The sequence below is a fragment of the Uranotaenia lowii genome, chromosome 3 (assembly GCF_029784155.1).
Source record: "Uranotaenia lowii strain MFRU-FL chromosome 3, ASM2978415v1, whole genome shotgun sequence".
In the NCBI taxonomy this organism is placed as follows: Eukaryota; Metazoa; Arthropoda; class Insecta; order Diptera; family Culicidae; genus Uranotaenia; species Uranotaenia lowii.
Window position 1 is genome coordinate 338,332,893 of NC_073693.1, and position 12,628 is coordinate 338,345,520.

Consider the following 12,628-nt stretch of genomic DNA (forward strand, 5'->3'; position numbering starts at 1 on the left):
TCTGGCACTTCTTGTGAACCAAGTGTTTCTTCTGCTCCGTGGCAAATGTAGATATTGATGTTTTTTTCGTGTTGTAGTGCTTTTTAAAAATATGACGATAGCAAGATTTTTTTTAACTGTGTTGGTACCAAGTTGCAGTCAGTTATCCACATACAGCACATACCTTCATTTTGGGAACACTCAATTTTGGAGAGAGGTACTTCGTTGTGTTTCTTTTTGCCTGGAGTAATAGCTTCAAAATCTCGGAAAGGAATAATTTGTCAAAGACTTATAATGGTAATCTGTAAACTACCTATTAACAACGATTCATCAGAACTTCGAAAAATTACTTGCTTTTCCGTTGGACAGTACGTGACATCTTGATCAGAGCGAGCTGAAAATTTTGAGTCCTCAGAGCATTAATCCGAAAAATTCTTATGAGCTGTATTCTAAAAAAACATTTTTATTGCGTTTGGTGTCTGTTTTTTTCTATTTTTAAGAGCTTGATCAATAATAACCAAAACGTATAAAAATTTCGTAGATTTAACCAAGGTTTTTTATTCAAGAGTTATATACCTGCCGACGAAGGTTCACGGTTGTCGACGGGGCTGAAGGGGTATGGGGTGGGGACGGGGATGTTACTCAGGTTATGAACTTGTTGGAGTTTCGGGTAGGAGTCGAATTGTGGGGGGGGGGTGGGTTTTGTTTTGGTAGGTGTAGTGTGTAGTAGCTAGTAGTAGTGTATAGTAGTGTGTAAGTGTGTAGTAGTAGTAGTGTGTGTAAGTGTAGTAGATCGTAGAGTGTAGTATAGTGTGATAGTAGTGTGTGTATAAGTATATGATAGTAGTGTATATAGTAGTATGTATAGTATATATATATATATATAGATATATATATATATATATATATATATATATATATATATATATATATAATATATATATATATATATATATATATATATATATATATATATATATATATATATATATATATATATATATATATATATATATATCTATATATAATATATATATATATATATATATATATATATATATATATATATATATATATATATATATATATAGATATATATATATATATCTATACTTTAAATGTTTGAAAAATAGTGTATCTTAGTTTTGATTAAAAAAATCACATACATCTCTCCGTTTCTAAACGCCTAAATTGAAAATAATAATAATTTCAATAGAAAAAACCGTTTCTTATGATTTCGAGTTTTTAAATTTGTTGATCTTTTTGAAGACTGTTATTATTCTTCATTCTATGAAAATTTCAAATATTAAAGAAATTTAATTTTTAACGTCTTTAAAATTTCTTCAAAACTCCTCAATTTCACAGAAGGGAGATAAACAACCCAAAAAATGTAAATTTTTTCTCCTAACTACAAATTACACTCGACATTTTAAAAAACACTTTGCTTGAGTTTGAAACCTTTTTTCTAAATTTGTTTCTGGTATTCTACAGTCGTGCCAAAAAGTTCACAAATTTCTTGAATGAAATTTTGTTCATTTTTAAAAGCCAACCCTTGAATTTCAACTAAGAAACTGAGGGAACAATATTCAAAGCTCCTAAAGTAGTGAGGCTATAAAAATTAAACAAAATCATAAAAAAGATAATGACTTTATTTTTTTTTATTAATATTGAACCACTTTTGCCCTGTATAAACATTTAGCTTAGAATTGAAATCCGGGCTTTTATCCTAGATAGCTTAGGAAATGATCGCAAGGAAGCCTAGTGTGAGGAAAGTTGATAATTTTTAACATTTTCCATTTAAAGAAAAACTCTCAATATTTTCTGATAATCAAAGTCGTTATCATACTGATTTCTTTTTAACGATTTTGTCATTTCTTCAGAATTTTCATATTTAAAAAATAACCTTAACTCTAAACTTCATATCCAGCGCTCATTGTAAAAAATCAGAGTAGAGGTTTTCTTCAAAATTAGTTTAGAACTGTGATTAAAATACGAGTCTCCAACGGAAGAAGATAAATGAATTTTAAATGCATACTTTTCATCACTTTTATTCTTGTAATACCTTGTGAAAAACTTTCAAATTTTATTTCGGTTTAAAGTCTTCGTTTTCATTGTTTGAGATTTTTGTAAAGTAATTAAGTGAGTTAAATCTTCCTTTACGGTTAAAAAATAGGACAATTTGCAGGTTAGATGTATCTTTAAAACAACTGAACCGATTTTCATAAATCAAACCATTTTGAAACCCTCTACATGTTCACTATCCACTCATGAGAAAAAAAATTGTTAAAATTTTGTGGGTGTCAGAAAATTGAGCTGACAGACAAAATGGTCAAAAAAGATGGTGATGTCATATGCCATGAATGCAAATATAATAAATAATGAAAAATCATTGATTTTCTTTAGGAAATCATCGTTTTCGATAATCAAAAACAATGAAGAATATCAATGATTTTTCAGTATTTCTGATACTCGGCAGATTTCTAATTCTTGAGTTAATTTAAGTGTCGTATTTAATTTCTGATTTTATTTTTTGATAATATAATTTTAAAATTGAATTTAACGTTTCAGAGAAGTTGAGCTCAGGGTAACAAAAAGCGTTATTACAGATTTTATTTGGCAAAATCACAGAATTCATTTCGGCAACCTTGATCTAATAGCAGGCAGTTGGACGATTCCAAAATGGTAATGTTTATAAATCGGTTCAATAGTTTTGATTTTATAATCCAGGTATATTTGACTCAAACCGGCTTATTGTCCTTTTTTGCTGGGTGACTCTGACAACCCTATTAAGAAAAATTAAAAATGAGAAATTTTAGAGCTACTTATTTAAGGGAAAGTCAGACAATTTCATGTATCTAGCTTTAACCGTTCCTGAGATATCGCTTCGAGAAAGCACAGTTTTGGTCATATAGACCCTAACCGCAAACGAAGGTTAAAGACTATTCTGCTTATTTTTTAGGAAGATAAAGCTCAATATTAACAAAAATGAATGCCAAAAAGTACAGTTTTTTTTAATAATCTCGTTTATTTGGAACAGCTCGGACCTTTAGTTTAACGGAGTCACAATCAAGTTTCTGTTTTTACAATTAAATCAAAAAGTACAGTTGAATATATATAAACGATAAATTTCAATTTGGAGTTACACTTGATTTTCTAATACAAACCAACCACAAAAAACTATTTTTGCACCAAATGTTCACCCTCTCAGATTGTTATAGGAAATTGTAAACCAATTTTTTTTTTTAAACACACATATAGGATTTCTTTGAAGAGATCTAAATTCTACTTAAGACTAAAGCGTACATCTTTCAAGGATATAATGACTAGCATCTTACTAATGCTAAGATCACCAACCCACAGAAAGGGTACTATGTATGCCGTGACCGAGACTCGATCTCATGACCTCTGGCTTAGAAGACTTGAACGCTATCCTCTAGGCCATGGTCAGCGGCAGAATTTTCAGATTTTGATTGTACCAGAAGTTAACGATAAAATATTTGTTTTGTGAAAATTCACTGAGAGAACCTCCAGCGTAACAGTTTGCAATTTTTCTCTCAAAGTTTCTTCAAAACACACCGCGAGTTGTTGTCGCTTCCGGCAGCTGAAGCAGTAGGAGATTTGTCTCCAAGGTGTGATAAGCGAAGTAGTTTTATAGCATTTTAAGCTTTCCGTTTGATCCCGGGTAAGAAGTGGAACAAACTACACCGGTGTGGCCCAAGGATGCCGGAGCATGGCCGGAAGTAACGGCACTTAGCGCAAAACTGAATTAGGGATTTGAGCTTGCTCCGGTCGGGATAACTTTGTGTCGTTGCCAGCAAGTGCTGTTGTATTTGTTCTGTTGAAAGAAACAACACAAGACACAGGGCAGATAGAAGAAAAAATGAAATTGTTGAAACAACTTCAGAGCATGGCGTAAATCATCGTGTTTCGCTCGGTCGAACAAGTAAAAAAGTATCGCTCCCACGTGAGCTGCTGACGAACTGAGAAGCGAGGACGATGGCATAAGCTCAGATTCGTAATGTTATATCATTTTTTATCCTCGGCTATCTGGAGGAAAATAACATATCCCGTCATATTCCGATGATAGTGCGGTAATGGAACAATAGAGCAAAAAAGAAAGATATAAAAAAGAAAAGTGATGCCAAGAGCACTTTCACAGATGGCTCTCGAAAGTTTGTGCCAGCTCTAGCGCTTTGAAGGAAGAAAGCGCGCTTGACACTGACGAATAACTCCGGGTACCTTTGTAGACCGACATACTTCTGGTGACAAGACGAGAACCGAGAGAATCAAGTTGACGGCACAAATGGATATATATTTCCAACTGATGCAATTTCTTCCAACTTTCGTACCGCAGCTTTCATGTGTCTAACACAGATGCCGGAGCGATTGAGCTTCAACTGTTGCTGCAGGAATTTAATTTGGCGCGTAATTTGGGTCAACTGTTACAATTTATAAGAAATCACGTTTTCCACACATAAGAAAAAAAATAATCAGTATTCGGCATCGATAATAGAAAAACCGCTAACTCAGTCAAATTTAGCGATCGTTAATTGAAACCGCTAACTGTTGACCAAAAAACGTACACTGAAAAATTATAATTTTTTTTTTTGATTTCATGTATTTAGCACTTGCTACAATAAACATTTAAAACCGTAAAATCCAAATATGGTTAATTGAAACTTTTAACAACAACACAAAAATAACATTTGTTTATAGCAAGGGTGACCAAACTATGAACTAACTTTTTGTGGCTCGCGAAGCTCTTTTTGGAAAAGCCATGGTTTAAGAATTTTACGGTTTTCTTGGTCTGCGTATATCATTTGGATAAATATATCTGAATCTATACTAACTAAATTCAAAACAAAAATCTGGAAATCTCTGTTAAGTGATGAAAGTCGAAGGGGTAAAAGTGTTTAAAAGCTAATTTCGAGAAAACATGTTTTTAAATTGTTGTGTTAGGCCATTTTGCATACATTTTTCGAAAATTTGTATTTTTTTTTCGAACGTACGAGTATGAGGATATAATTAAAAAAATCTAAAAAGTTCCTCAAATTCAATTTGAATCATCGAGAATCGTTTGGCATTATTTACTCAAAATCGTTTATTATCAATTATCAAAATTGCACGGTATTTAACATATTATCTGTGAATTCCATAACACCCAATTTTCCGATTGAGATTTGGTGACTACATATCATTGGTATAAGAGTATTCAAGCGGACTCTAGTTTTCATATTGAGGAGTTTGAATAACCATATAGTAGATAGTGAGAACGTATACATAACGTTTAAAATTCGTAAACAAATCACCGAATCATATCCACATCATAATTATAACAATACTTTTTCTACAACTTAAACCATTCGAAACTTGAATTCTTTTTCAACAACTTCGTTCATCCATCCAAGTTTAATGACCTTTGCAAATATCGTAAAATATTGAAAGTTTGCTGTGAAAATTTTGCACAGGAGTTATTAGTAGAATTCAACTAGAATCGGTTTGTTTCTGACAAATCTCTCAGAAGAACGATTAATTTTTCTAAATTTATACTTACAAAAATTGCAATGACTATCGAAGGATCAAATTCGTATTCATCCTGTTTATAGAAGGCTTTCCCAATACACTTGTCCAATCGAGATACTGGAAAATTTTAAAAGAGTTGGATTGAGTTGAGGTTGAGGTCCGTTCTTTGAAAATTAAGTTTATTTATTATATAACAAGAGTTCGTTGGGAAAGTAGGTATTTTTTTAAATGTCAAAAGCATGTGACGTTACTTTATTTCAACAATTATAATCTGCGGTTTTTTAAATTTGCCTATTAAATTTTTCTAAGAAGAACGGTGAACTAAAAATCTTTGAAAAATGGGCAGTAATTTTTTTTATATTTAGAGACCATAAAATTAACTTAATGTCCATTGTAGTCACACCATTTGATATTTTTGGGATGAATAAACAAAGGAGGTTTTAATTGCCTTGAAAAGATTGACCTACATACATCAGTTGGGAGGGATAGATCATTTCGTATTGCATAATGTTCCAACTATTTTTTTTTTTTTTATAATTCGTTTATTTGCAACGGCTCGATCCATTAGGTTAAAGGAGCCAATTTTTTTTTATTTGCACTGTTAACATTTCATAGCTAAAGCTAAAGTTAGTAAAAGTTCGAGAAAAAGTTTACAGAATTAGATCGATAGCTTTGAAGAATAGATAGAGTTCGGAAAATGTTCCAACTATTTTTCAAATGGAGCCAAATTTGTAAAAACATGCAGGTAACAAATATGACTCATTAAGATGAATTTATACTAAGGTTGCCAGAATTTTTTCACGTATCCAGGCCGGACAAATCCGGGCTATTTAATGAAAAAAATAGCATAATCCGCGCATTTGATTTCAAAATTGTCTACCAAAAGTCCGGGATAATTTGGTCAACATTTGCTCAAACATTCAGTCAGCGAAACTTTTTTTTGTAGAGAAATGAATCCAACTGAGTTATTTGCAATTTCAGGGACTAGACAAGATGAAAATTAATGTTGAAAAACATGCGAAAAAATACGCCTTGTCTCCCGGCAGGACTTGAATCCGCATCTGTGTTGCATTTAACCCAAAATTATAAAAATATAAAATAAATAAACTTTGTAAAAATTTTTGGACAAAGAATTTATTTAAAATCAAATCTTTTGAAAGTTAACTTTTTTCAAAGATCGCGTTCGCGGAACCTCTAAACATGATTTTTTTTTTGAGTCTACCCCATAAAAAAGTTTGATCTCCACATCATTATCTACCATTTAGAGAACAAGCCCCCAGATTCCCAGACATTATGCAATTTTGGAACACCTCAATCACTAAGCTTGCCAGATTGCCCAGAAAACTGAGTCGATATGGGGTAATTTTTGAATTTCTCGAACCCTGGGGTCTTAAAAGCTTCGACTTGGTCCAAAACTCATCCATGATTTTTTGGAGAATTTTCAAGTAACGTTTACATGAGTAAATTTGGACTTTTAAGTTTGTATGGGAAAATTGAATATTTTGTACTAAAAAATCACCATCATTTAAGTTTCTTCTGTGGAACCGAGCCAGAAGAAATTAAAATGATGTTGATTTTTCAGAACAAAATATTTAATTTTCCCAAACAAACTTAAAAATTCAAATTCACTCATGTAAACGTTACTTAAAAATTCTACAGAAAATCATGGATGAGTTTTGGACCAAGGCGAAGCTTTTAAGACCCCAGAGATTGAGAAATTCAAAAATTACCTCAAATCAACTCAGTGTATTGCCCAGTCTTATCCGGACTTGCTCGGATATTAAAAACTTAATTTGAAAACGCCCGATCCAGCTCGGATGCCCGATCTTCGATGAAAATGGCCCTGATTTTGACCGGATTTTTTCGCTCTGTTTGTTAAATCGAATAAAAAACTCAAATCGAATAATTTAAATTTTTGATTTTTTTGTCTTAAAATTTGTGCTAAGCTAATTTCAACAAAATAATTATCAACGTTATTTTTAAAGGCTATAATACATTTTTAATGATGTGTTTCGATGGAAAATAATTGATTCAAGTGATAATTTCTCGATTAGGCTGGAACAATTTCAAATCCTTTTTTTGTCACGCGGAGTTGGAAAATCGCGAGGGGGGGGGACAATAAAAAATAATGTGAAAAACAAATAAATTGGAATAAATTTCACAAAAGCTTGTATGCAACAAAGTTGCATACAATATTATTGCACAAAATCTATTAAAAAAAATTATTTTTTATCGAAAAATTCAATAAAATCAAGAATACAACAGGTGAAATAACTTCCATCTTCCAAAATTTGTTTTTTTTTCGTCTTGTAATCTTTTGGATTCTTGATTTTTTTTTCTTCGCAGTTTTCATTAAATACTTCAAGCTTTATTTTTCCCCCTTCGGGATTTTGAAAATTTCGAAGGGGAGGGTGACAAAAGAAGAAATTTATATTTGTTCCAGCCTTATTGTTTGAAAAAAATGCCTCGGATTTGCCCAAATTTGTCAGGTTATTGCCCGGATATTGGATTTAAAATTTTGAAATCAAATGTCCGAATTTTGTCGGGTTTCCAGATAAAATAGCCCAGCCCGGTTTCGTGCTGAAAAAAATACTGGCAACCCCAATTCTGGCAAGGTTAAATTTAATCATGTAAACGTTTCTTCAAAATTCTTCAAAAAATTATGGTTGAATGTTAGGCCAAAACGAAGCTTTTAATATTTCAGAGTTTTGAAAAACTCGAAAATGACCACAAATCTACTCTGTCTAATGACCAGCTTAACAATCTCAAGCCATTCTATAATGATTTCATTTTATTTTAATATAAACTGATCCGCAGAATCTTTTAAAAAGCATGTTAAATAAATATCTCAACCGCTCAAAAATAATGTTAAAAAAGTTTAACAATGTTTTAATTTTATTGGATTCTTCTTCTATGAATGCTGCGAATGAAAGTACTTTAAGAGATAAAACGTTAATCTCGTGGCACTTTCCCGGTGTATGAAATAATATCTCGAAAATTTTCACTCGAATATAAGCTAAGGAGGGCCCCTCTAGAGTGAGTATAGCAAAAAGTTTTCCTCATTTATAAAGACAAATTGAGGCAATTTCTTCCCAAAACTTGGTAAAATCTGAGCGTTTGATTTGAAATATTTCAAAACAAAATCCGAAAAAAAAATCTAGGGCTAATTCAGCGATTATTTAAAAAAATAATCAAGAATGGAGTGATGAATAATACTATGAATATTATTTCTGTATCGAAACACATTAAAATCGATTTTGAAACTTCTAATTAAAAACAAATTTAGATAACGTTATTTAAAAAAAAAATTAGCACATCTTGAGTTTTCCATTTTCTATTTCTGTGAATAAATCCAGCCACACATTTACGGACTTGTTTTTAAAATATTATGACAACCAGCCAGACTGTGGTTTGTTTACTTGTTAACTTTAATTTGAAAACCCGTGTATATCCGAAAAATATCTGGAAAGTCTCGAATGTCTACCCACACTAAATAAAACATCACGTTCTCTTATTATTAATTAAAGAGTATATTTAAAGAGTTCCCAGCGAATGAAGCATAATGTTTTGAGTATAAAATATATTCTTAATATTGAAAAAATGGTAAGGCTTTTGAGGCGACTGGAATTAATTTGTATTAGTTTGCCGAGATTTAAACAAATAACAATACCTAATTATATGTTTTGAAATGAAGACTTGCAGTACAGAATAGGTGGAACGAAGAAAAATATCTTCCATTTTAATTAAATTTTTATGTCTAGCAAATTACAAGGTATATAGCTTTAAATTTAAACTTAACTGTTATTTGTGAGCTATAAATTCATGTTTACCTAAACTGGTTTACAGATTTAATATTCCTGAATTTTATTCTTATAAGACCGGACTTGCTACAATGCTCACTTTATGAGCATAAGTATGAGTAAGGTTGCCAGAATTTTGCATCAAATATCCGGGCAAACCCGGATAAAGCCGGGCAATCTGGCAAGCTTAAGTATGAGTATGAAGAATGCCAAACAATTGTTAGTTTTTGAATCTTTATTGAAAAGTTCGAAAATCATCTTTCAAAGTATTTCTTTAGTTGCCCAAATTGGTCCAATCCGCCATACTGAGATTCTTTATTAAATTTTCATTCCAATTTCTATCTTAGATTGGAAATTCGAATTGGAACATTTGCAACCGAAGTTTTCTACTATTCATTCTGAGGAACTTTTATTTCCTTTATTTCTTTATTTGGTTATGACCGAAGAAGTTTATAAAAACTGTTGACGGTTCCTAGACAGTGTTACAGCTCCAGGATTGTGTGTACTTATGTAATATGTACTTAAATTTAAAACACTTCCGTTGCTGCCGTTAGGGAAACAGTAAGGATAGGAAGGAAGGGATGGAGATTAAGGATGGATTTTGGAGGTGGAAAGGAGATAGGATGAATTTGGAAAGGGTTCTTAAAAATTTCCCACACCAGGTTGCACACGGTTACGAAGACCATTTCCTGTCTTCTCCTCCCAAGAGCCCATAGCTTAGACAAGATTTACCGCGCTTGTTGTGCCGATTTTGAATTTTTTCTTACTGAAGTAAATATCCAAAATAAAGCATATCATTTTCTAATTGATATTGCTCATAATGTGTTCAATATAAATAGGGATTCAATTTATTGAAATTTTCAAAACTTTTGTTTTTAAAGTTTCATGGTTTTCTAAATCTTAGGAGCTCGAGATCTTTGTTGATGCTTCTAAACTCATCTGATTTTAAAAAAAATATTGATTTTGTGTTTGGGCTATTTTTTCTACATTTAGATTTTATGTTTTCAAATTTATTTTGTGTCACATTTAGAATAACTATTTGAATTTTTTTATTTCTGTTTCTAATATTTGATATGAAATCAAAGTTGTTCATCACAATTTTTATATTTCAACTCATTACATTAAACGATTTTTTTATGTTTATGAGTATGAAGTTAAAATAAAATTATTTTAAGAATTAAAAATTTATTATTTCCTCCTTTGGCTCTGATTGTAACTTTTTTTTTCAATGTTGTATATGAATTTCATTTCTAATTTGTTTCTTAAATATTGTTTCCAAGATATTATTTAAATTTGAAACACTGAATTGTGGCTCTGAATAAAATCTGATTTCAGGGTTCGAATTATTCTCTTGAACTCTTATAACCGTATCTTCATAGCATTATAACTTACTTTTTTTTTTGTTTTATTTTCTAATTTTGGGTTCAAATTCTGAAATTTCAATGTAACTTGAGGGAAAATTTTTCCTGCTTCCGATGAAGCACACGCAAAGCTCTCAACGATGAAATGAAAATATTCAAAGATCTATCTTTGATTTTTACTTAACTAGAAAATTTCAGTTGCTGATAGAATCATTGAATAAATTTCGAATCGAATTTTGAAATCAACAGTTCTTATAAAAGTTTTCATTTTAGATATACTTTGTTTCTCTAATACTTTTAAATATCACAAATATGAACCAGACATTGATGAATTCGTTTTCAATTTATATGGCGACCGTCAAAACTTGTTTCAACGAATATCCACCAACTCACATCGAGTATTGATCGGGATAAAATAGAACGATCTCTAATTGAAGATACGTGGTAAAAAAAATTAGCCAAGAGATTTTAAATTAACGTGTTCTGCACATTGTGTGCAATAGCTTGTGGAAGAATTTTAGGAAAATTGTTCCAAAAAACTCTAATATATTTTTCATCTCCATAATGTCCCGATGGGACAACAAGTGCTAATTGCCCTGAATTTGCATTCCGTGGTTTTTGTAGCTTCCGGGTAGCCCCTCTGTCACAATTGTTTAAAAGCTCATAAGGTACCGGGAACTCCCTTCTGGCCAGTCCAGCCGATCCCTTTCGGCTTTCCACGTGGTATGGCGTGGGCGCAAAACAACACCAAAACACACTTACATCATGCAAATTAGCTAATTTGTCACTCATTCTCGACTGCGCTTTTTTTTACAATCTCTCTTTCTCTTTCTTCTTGCAGGCATCAGACAAAAACCGACCCGAAGGAAGCTTCCACACCCACACGGATAAATTAGCTCGTGGCAACAGGAAGTTCCTGGTCCCGGAAGACAGGCAACAGTGAAAAAAAAAACGTTAAACAACAACAAAACAAAATGGAAACCCTGTACACTGGCCACATTCATGGTTTTCCTCCGCCGGCCAACATTACCTATGGCACCTTCGGGACGTCCTGGGGCTCCCAGGGGGGTCTGATAGCACTTGGCGTCGTCCTCGGGAGTTCCGTCAGTTTGGTCGGGCTGGCGTTTGCCTTCATCACGTACAGGTGAGTTAAAATATGGTCGGAGAGGATGGGGTTTTTGTTTGTGCTTGTGTTTTTTTTCCTTTAAACTTCGGACGGACAGCTGGGAGAGCTCGATGGGACTTTTGGACTTTGTGCTAAGAGTAATTAAATTATCCTACTATTTGCATTTTTAATGGACTTCCTACACCTACTTCAAAACAAGCAAAAGTTATATGAGGGTTGCTTTAAAAAATCTTGAACTCCTAACAATATCTTTACGGAATATGAAAATTGATGCTGAAGATTGGAATCTTGATTAAAATCCAAATTTCAACTCAAAACCCAATTCTAAACTTTACCGAAATCTGAGCAATTGAATTCTTGATATAAAACTTAGTTCTTTTAGGAATGGGACACTTTATTTTGCTTATTGCCCGTTTATTAGTAATCGGACATTCAAAATTTTGACAGCATTTTGTTGCCTTTAAAAAGTACTATCCGACCTTTTTTTCAAAATTTAAAATTTACGCGTTTTTGAGATTTTTACGATAAAAGAGAAAAAGAAAAATAAGTTTGCACAGTTTCCTTCGAAATCCATCATTTTCAAATTGATATGCAAGTTGCTTACAAGCTCTCGAGAAAGGTAACAATAAGCACGCTTTCATTCAGGTTGTTGAGAATGAATCTCGGGAAAAACATATCTCTTTTATATGGGTGCCTAGCCACTCAGGCATAAGAGGCAATGAGCAAGCTGATGTAATTGCCAACAACGGTAGAAAAAGTCCACTGTGGAACATTCCTATTCCAGCTTCTGACGTTGTAAGATGGACGAAGAAGTTAGTTATGTCTAATCAACAACAATT

General features: G+C 32.2%; 1 long non-coding RNA gene across 1 annotated transcript in view; it reads left to right on the forward strand.

The window, feature by feature from the left end:
* LOC129757270 (uncharacterized) overlaps positions 1-11,801 on the forward strand; it is a 125,914-nt gene extending 114,113 nt beyond the window's left edge. The window contains exon 3 of the long non-coding RNA XR_008739663.1: positions 11,505-11,801. This is a non-coding gene — a long non-coding RNA (uncharacterized LOC129757270). The remainder of the gene's footprint in view (positions 1-11,504) is intronic.
* The last annotated feature ends 827 nt before the right edge of the window (positions 11,802-12,628 follow it).